This window comes from Nicotiana attenuata, unplaced genomic scaffold (assembly GCF_001879085.1).
Source record: "Nicotiana attenuata strain UT unplaced genomic scaffold, NIATTr2, whole genome shotgun sequence".
NCBI lineage: Eukaryota > Viridiplantae > Streptophyta > Magnoliopsida > Solanales > Solanaceae > Nicotiana > Nicotiana attenuata.
This window is the reverse complement of record NW_017671369.1, coordinates 43,998-51,905: the sequence shown is the minus strand read 5'-3', so window position 1 is coordinate 51,905 and position 7,908 is coordinate 43,998.

The window sequence follows — 7,908 nt, the reverse complement described above, 5'->3', positions numbered from 1 at the left end:
TAAGGGTTCTTTAAATTTGGTTTGGAGTGGGTTTTGTGATATCGAGGTCCGAACAAAAAATTTCGAGACCGAGAATAGTTTCATAATGTCATTTAAGACTTGCACGCAAAATTTCGTTTCATTCCGAGTAGTATAAGTACGTTTCGGTACATTGGAAGTAGATTGAAGAACATGCAGTTCATAAGTTTGATTCAATTGGTTTTAGGGCGTGATTCTTAGTTTTAATATTGCTTTGGGCGTTCCGAGGGTTCGAGCGAGTCCATTTTATGATTTCAAACTTATCGGTATGTTCGGGCGGGGTCCCGTGGGCCCCGAGCGTTAAACGGACGAGGCTCTAACTAAGTTGAAAATTTTAGAAGGAGCCGAAGCTCCAGTTGCTGTCATAACCACACCTGCGGTTGGCCAGCCACAGGTGCGAGCTCACAGGTGCGGTTGAAGCGTCACAGATGCGGCCCAAGGAGGGGAGCCCAAGTTCTGCAGATGCAGCTCCTCTTTCGCAGAAGCGGAACCGCAGGAGCGGTCACCCGTCCGCAGATGCGGCCCCAGCTGGCCCGGCCGGTTTTCGCAGAAGCAAGACCGCACATGCGACCAACGTACCGCAGGTGCAGAAATTGCTAAAGGCAGTGGCCTTCATTTAATACGGGAGTTTGTCATTTTTTACTCATTTCACTCCATTCTTGGGCGATTTGGCAGATTCAGGAGATTTCAACCTAGCTTTGTGAGGTAAGTAATTTCTACTTAGTGTGACTTTAATACATGGTTTATGGGTAGATTAGAACATATAAATTAGTGGAAATTATGGGTTTAGAGTAAAACCTAGGGTTTTGATAAATAATGAGATTTAACCACGAAATTTGTTATGGAATGTAGTAAAAATCATATATTCTTGATCCTAAGGTTATGGGTAACAACTTTCTTCGAAAATTTCCGGGATCCGAGCACGTGGGCCCGGGGATAAATTTTAGGAACCTTGCATTTAGGGTTGGGAAATTACTCTAATAGTTAAGATATGAACTCTTGAGCATATATTGACTAGTTCTTACCCCATTTGAATAGTTTTGGATCGTTCGGCTCCAATTTGTGGGTTTGAGCACATTCTTGAGTTTGGAAGTAAGCTTTGAGGTAAGGTAAAAGGGAATTAACCCCATAGGTAAATTAAATAAATGTATGTACCTATCTGTGGGGGCTACGTACGTACGTGGTGACGAGAGTCCGTACGTAGCTACTATTATGCTAATTGTCTGGGTAGTTTAGGACCCTATCATGCTATACTTGCAATGCTTGCGTCCTTACTTGTTACGATAATCACATAAGTCATGCTGGAAATTGGTAAAACAAATATACACGGTTATACTCACTTACTTAAGAATATGTATGAATTACTTGACGGTAAATGGGCAATGTGTTCTTTCTTGAAAATAAATTGTTATTTCTGGATCGGGCAGAGCCTCGATAGTAAATAGATGCATCTATGCTTAGCGCCATTCGACCCTCTGGCAATGCACAATTTAATATTATATTGGACCGGACCGTACGACCTCGTCATAATCTGCGCATGTTATTTATTTGGAACTTCCTGGGATTTATAAAATGCTTTGAAACGTAAGTTGTTACATGATAAGACTGAAATTGACATGCTGTTTATGAAAGAATATCTTACTTCTCCCTGTTCTTAACTGTCATTATTATTCATGTTATTCATGCCTAGCGTAACACTTAAATTATATTGTTATTGGCCCTAGTGAGTGTCAAGTCGACCCCTCATCACTACTTCTTCGAGGTTAGACTAGATACTTACTGGGTACATATTGTTTGTATACTCATAGTACGCTTCTGTACTTAATTGTACAGGATCTGAGGTAGGTGCATCTTGCTACCTGTCCGGCACACATTCCTGATACTTGATCGAGATTTCGCGGTGAGCAGCCCCCTTCTGAGCCATTCAGCAGCATGCCAGAGTCTCTCCTTTGTTATTACTGTCTATTCTATTTCAGGCAGTAGGATAGTTATATTTTTGTACATTCTACTAGTTGCCCTCGTTCTTGTGACACTAGATAAGGGCACACACATTAGTAGACTATTATTTTTGGGTTGTAAAAATTATATTCATGATTTGCTCTAGTGGTTCTTGCATTGGTTGCCTTGAAATTTCATTAAGTACTAAATGCTTAGATTTATGTAAAATTTGTGGTTGGAAATTCTTAAATAAAAAAAATGGAAATCACTAGGTTGTTTACAGTTGGCTTGTCTAGCGGCGGATGCTGGACGCCATCATGACCTGATATGGGATTGGGTCTGACAACATGGTATCATAGCACTAGGTTAACGTAGGTCTCACAAGTCATAGGCTAACCTACTAGAGTCTTGCGGATCGATACAGAGACGTCTGTACTTATCTTCGAGAGGCTATAGGTTGTTAGGAAACTACTCTTTATTCATCATCTATTGTGCAGTTGATGGTACTCTAAATTTTCTTCTTCTATTCTCTCACAGATGGTGAGGATGCGTACAACTGACATTCCAGACCCGGGAGGAGCTGCTCCTCCCGTTGCTAGAGGCCAAGGCAAAGGCCAGGGGAGGGCACCGGCCCGAGGTAGGGGACGAGGGCATCCCAGAGCCGCCCCAGTTGCACCACTAGCGGATCCAGCAGGGGATCCTATTGTTGAGGAGCAGGGCGAGGTGCCCGCAGCAGAGCCTACCCCGGCAGATTTCATGACAGCGCCGGGCTTTCAGGAGCTCATGGGCCGTATGCTGCGGTTCATGGATTCTATGACCCAGGCTAGTTTATTTTCAGTAGACCCAGCCACATCTCAGGCGGCAGGGGGACCACAGACCCCTATTGCTTAGGCTCCTAGGCATGCAGCTGCAGTGTATTAGACTCCAGGCACACTACCCACAGATGGGGCCCAGCCAGTTGCAGCAGTGGCACCTAAGCCCAAACTAGCTACGGACGGTGATCCGCAGAAGTTATTGGACAGATGGACTAGGCTAGACCCTCCTATCTTCGGAGGTGAGCGTCCTAAGGATGCCTATGATTTCATTGATAGGTGCAGGGACAGACTGCAACATGAGGATATTGGAGTCTCATGAGGTTGACTTCACTACTTTTCAGCTGGAGGGCAGGGCCCGTAGATGGTGGCAGTCTTGTGTTCTTGGCAGACCAGCGGGTTCCCCTCCTATTACTTGGGGCCAGTTCACACAACACTTCTTGGATAGGTATATTCCGCCCTCCGAGAGGGAAGAGTTGCGGTATCAGTTCGAGCAGCTTGAGCAGGGTTAGATGTTAGTGACCGACTATGAGGCGAGGTTTTCTGAGTTATCTTGCCATGCACTCATAATACTTCCTACGGACGCAGAGAGAGTGCGAAGATTCGTTGCGGGGTTGCATTCCGGTATCAGGGCCAACATGGCCCGAGAGGTTGAGATGGGGAGTTCTAATCAGCTGGTAGTGGAGATTGCTAGGAGGATTGAGGGCTACCGTTAGAGGGGTAGAGAGCAGATGCAGCAGGACAAGAGGGCCTGTTTCTCCGGAGAGTTTAGAAGTGGCCCGACTAGGGGTAGAGGTCAGACTAGAAGGCCCCCATATTCAGCACCACCACCTCCTCGAGGTGCTCCAGCGCGCCCCTATTTCAGCGCCATACCAGAGAGTTCTTGCCGCCCACCAGCCATCCAAGGTTGTTCCAGTGGGTACTTAGATCCCCAGGGTTCTTCCAGCTCCTATTTAGTGCTATACCGGAGAGCTCATACCGCCCACCAGCTATTCAGGCTTCTTCCAATGGGTCTACATGCCATCAGGGTCAGACATCAGGGCAGCAGGTCACCACACCGAGGGGCTATTTACAGTGCGGAGATCTCGATCATATGAGGAGATACTACCCCAAACTTCGGGGCAAGGCAGTGCAGCATGGTTAGTAACCCATGATTACAGCACCGGTTGCCGGCCGCCCAGAGGCGGAGGGCAGACTGGTAGGGGTCATCCTAGGGGTGGAGACCATGCAGGGGGAGGTCAACTAGCTACTGTTCACTCAGGTGGAGGCCAACTAGCCGATGCTCCAGCCAGATTCTATTCCGGCCAGACCAGATGTATTGGCCTCAAATGCCGTAATCACATATATTATTTCCGTATGTGGTAGGGATGCTTCAGTACTATTTGATCCAGGGACAACCTATTCATATGTATCATCTCTGTTTGCTCATTATGTGTCCACTCCTGCGGGCGATTTTGTGATTGTGTATCGGATCTATCGGTCCTGTGTGGTCACATTCTGTGGTTTCGAGACTAGAGATCTCCTGTTACTTGATATGACCGACTTTGAGGTCATCCTGGGCATGGACTTGTTATCCCCATATCACGCCATCCTGGATTGCCATGCCAAGACTATTACTTTAGCGATGCCAGAGTTTCCGAGGTTGGAGTGGAATGGTTCCTCACTTAGTACATCTAGTCGGGTTATCTCTTTTCTAAAGGCTCGACATATGGTCAAGAAGGGTTGTTTGGCTTATCTAGCTTATGTTCGGGACACCACCGTAGAGTCTTCGACGATTGATTCAGTTCCAGTAGTCCAGGGGGTTGCCGATGTGTTTTCTTCTGACCTTCCAAGCATGCCACCGGATCGTGATATTGATTTCTGTAGTGATTTGGCTCAAGGTACCCATCCTATGTCTATTCCACCATACGGTATGGCTCCAAAAGAGTTGAAGGAGCAGTTTGAGGAGTTGTTAGCAAAGTGGATTGTGAGACCGAGTGTGTCACCTTGGGGTGCACCAGTGTTGTTTGTGAAGAAGAAGGATGGGACTATGCGAATGTGCATTGATTACCGCCAGTTAAACAAGGTTACCATCAAGAACAAGTACCTGTTACCACACATTGATGATTTGTTTTACCAGTTGCAGGATGCTATGGTGTTCTCTAAGATCGACTTGAGAACAGGGTATCATCAGCTGAAGATTCGGGACTCAGATGTCCCGAATACTGCTTTCCGTACTAGATATGGCCATTATGAGTTTCTGGTAATGTCCTTCGGCTTGACTAATGCCCAGCGGCATTTATGGATTTGATAAACAGGGTGTTCATGCCTTATATTGATTCCTTTGTTATTGTCTTCATTGATGACATCTTGATCTACTCACGTAGCCTTGGGGGATCACGATTAGCATTTGAGAGTAGTGCTTCAGACATCGCGAGAGTAGAAGCTATATGCTAAGTTCCCCAAGTGTGAGTTTTGGCTAGAGTCAGTAGTATTCTTGGGGCATGTTGTATCATTAGAGGGTATTAAGGTGGATCCAAAGAAGACTCAGGCAGTTCAGAGTTGGACACGTCCCACTTCAGTGACTGAGATTAGGAGTTTCCTAGGGTTAGCAGGTTATTATCACCGATTTGTGCAGGGCTTTTCATCCATTGCAGCACCTTTGACTAGATTGACCTAGAAGGGTGCTACTTTCCGTTGGTCTGATGATTGTGAGGCGAGCTTTCAGAAGCTCAAGATAGCCATGACCACGACACCGGTTCTAGTGTTGCCTTCCGGTTCGAGGATGCATACGGTATATTGCGACGCTTCACGCGTGGGCTTGGGTTGTGTATTGATGCAGAAGGGGCGACTTATTGCATATGCTACGCGTCAGCTGAAGACTCATGAGAAGTCTTACCCTGTGCACGACCTAGAGTTAGCCGCGATTGTTCATGCTCTTAAGATATGGAGGCATTATCTGTATGGAGTGTCACGTGAGGTTTATATTGATCGTCGCAACTTACAGCATTTGTTCAAGCAGAGGGATCTCAATTTGAGGCAGCGTAAATGGCTTGAGTTACTAAAGGATTATGACATCACCATTCTTTATTATCCGGGCAAGGCAAATGTGGTCGCGAATGCCTTAAGCAGGAAAGCAGAGAGTATGGGTAGCTTGGCATTCATTTTAGTAGAGGAGATACCACTAGCTTTGGACAATCAGTCCTTGGCTAACAGACTCGTGAGGTTGGATATTTCAGAGCCCGGTCGAGTTCTTGCGTGTGTTGTTGCCCAGTCTTCACTATTGGGGTAGATCAAGACTCGGTAGTTTGATGATCCGCATTTGGCAGTTTTCAGAGAGACGGTACTACAGGGTAGTGCCATAGAGGTTTCTGTCGGCGAGGATGGTGTTCTTTGACTCCAGGGTCGTCTATGTGTTCCTAATGTTGATGGCTTAAGGGAGAGGATTCTAGAGGAGGCACACAGTTCACGGTATTCTATTCATCCAGGTGCTACAAAGATGTATCGTGACTCGAGGCAGCATTATTGGTGGCGGCGGATGAAGAAAGACATAGTTGAATATGCGGCTAGGTGCTTGAATTGCCAGCAGGTTAAGTATGAGGACCAGAGACCAGGTGGCCTACTTCAGCAGATGCCTATATCTGAGTGGAAATGGGAGAGCATTACCATGGACTTCGTAGTTGGGTTGCCACGGGCCTTGCAGAAGTTTGATGCATTTTGGGTCAGTGTTGACAGGTTGACCAAGTCGGCACACTTCATTCCGATTATGACTACCTATGCTTCAGAGAGGCTGGCCCAGATTTATATTCAGGAGATAGTTCGGTTGCACGATGTTCCTATTTCCATCATATCAGATAGAGGCCCTTGGTTCACTTCCCATTTCTGGAGAGTCGTACAGAGTGAGTTGGGGACCCGCGTAGAGCTCAGCACATCATTTCACCCACAGACCGACGGGCAGTGCAGAGCGGACAGTTCAGATTCTGGAGGACATGCTTAGAGCATGTGTGATTTACTTTGGAGGGCAATGGAATCAATTCTTTCCTTTGGCCGAGTTTACTTACAACAACAGTTATCAGTCCAGCATCGAGATGACTCCATTTGAGGCTTTATATGGTCGGCGCCATCGTTCTCTTATCGGGTGGTTTGAGCCTGGTGAGGCTAAGTTATTTGGTACATATTTGGTGAAATATGCCTTGGAAAAGGTAAAGTAGATCTAGGAGTGACTTTGCACGGCACAATACCAGACAGAAGAGTTACGCAGATCAGAAGGCACGAGATGTATGATTCATGGTCGGCGAGAAGGTTCTTTTGAAAGTCTCGTTGATGAAGGGTATTATGAGATTCGGAAAAAGGGCAAGTTGAGCCCCAGGTTTAAAGTCCCATTTGAGGTGTTGAAGGCGAGTTGGGCAGGTTGCTTATGAGCTTGCTTTGCCCCCAGCTTATCGGGAGTTCATCCGATTTTTCATGTGCCTATGCTCCGGAGATACCACGCCGACTTGTCGCATGTGTTAGACTTCAACACTATTCAGCTAGATAAGAGCTTGGGTTATGAGGAGAAGCCAATTGCTATTGTTGATAGACAGGATCGCCAGTTGAGATCCAAGAGGATTCTGCGGTAAAGCTTCAGTGGAGGGGCCAACTAGTCGAGGAGGCGACCTGGGAGTCCGAGGAGGACATGCGGAGCAGATATCCACACTTATTTAGCACTTTAGGTATGAATCTAAACCCGTTCGAGGACGAACATTCGTTTAAGAGGTGGAGAATGTAACGGCCCGATTGGTCGTTTTGCTTTCTAGAACCCCGTTCCCCTAAATAAGACTTCCTGTACTTGCTTTTACTGATTTATGACTTGCGGGGATGGTTGGTTCGGAATTTGGAAAAATTTGGGTTGAAATCGGAACACTTGGTTCCTTAAGGTTGGCTTAAAAGTCCAAGCTTGACTTCAGTCAACATTTTGAGTAAACGACATCGCAATTGAGATGTGAAGGTTCCAACAGGTTCTTGTGATGATTTCGGACTTGGGCGAATGTCCGGATTGGGTTTTGGATGACCCGGGAGCGTTTTGGCGCCTAATAGTGAAAGTTGATTCTTTAAGGGTTTTGAAGTTCTTTAAATTTGGTTTGGAGTAGGTTTTTGTGATATCCAGATTTGAATGGAATTT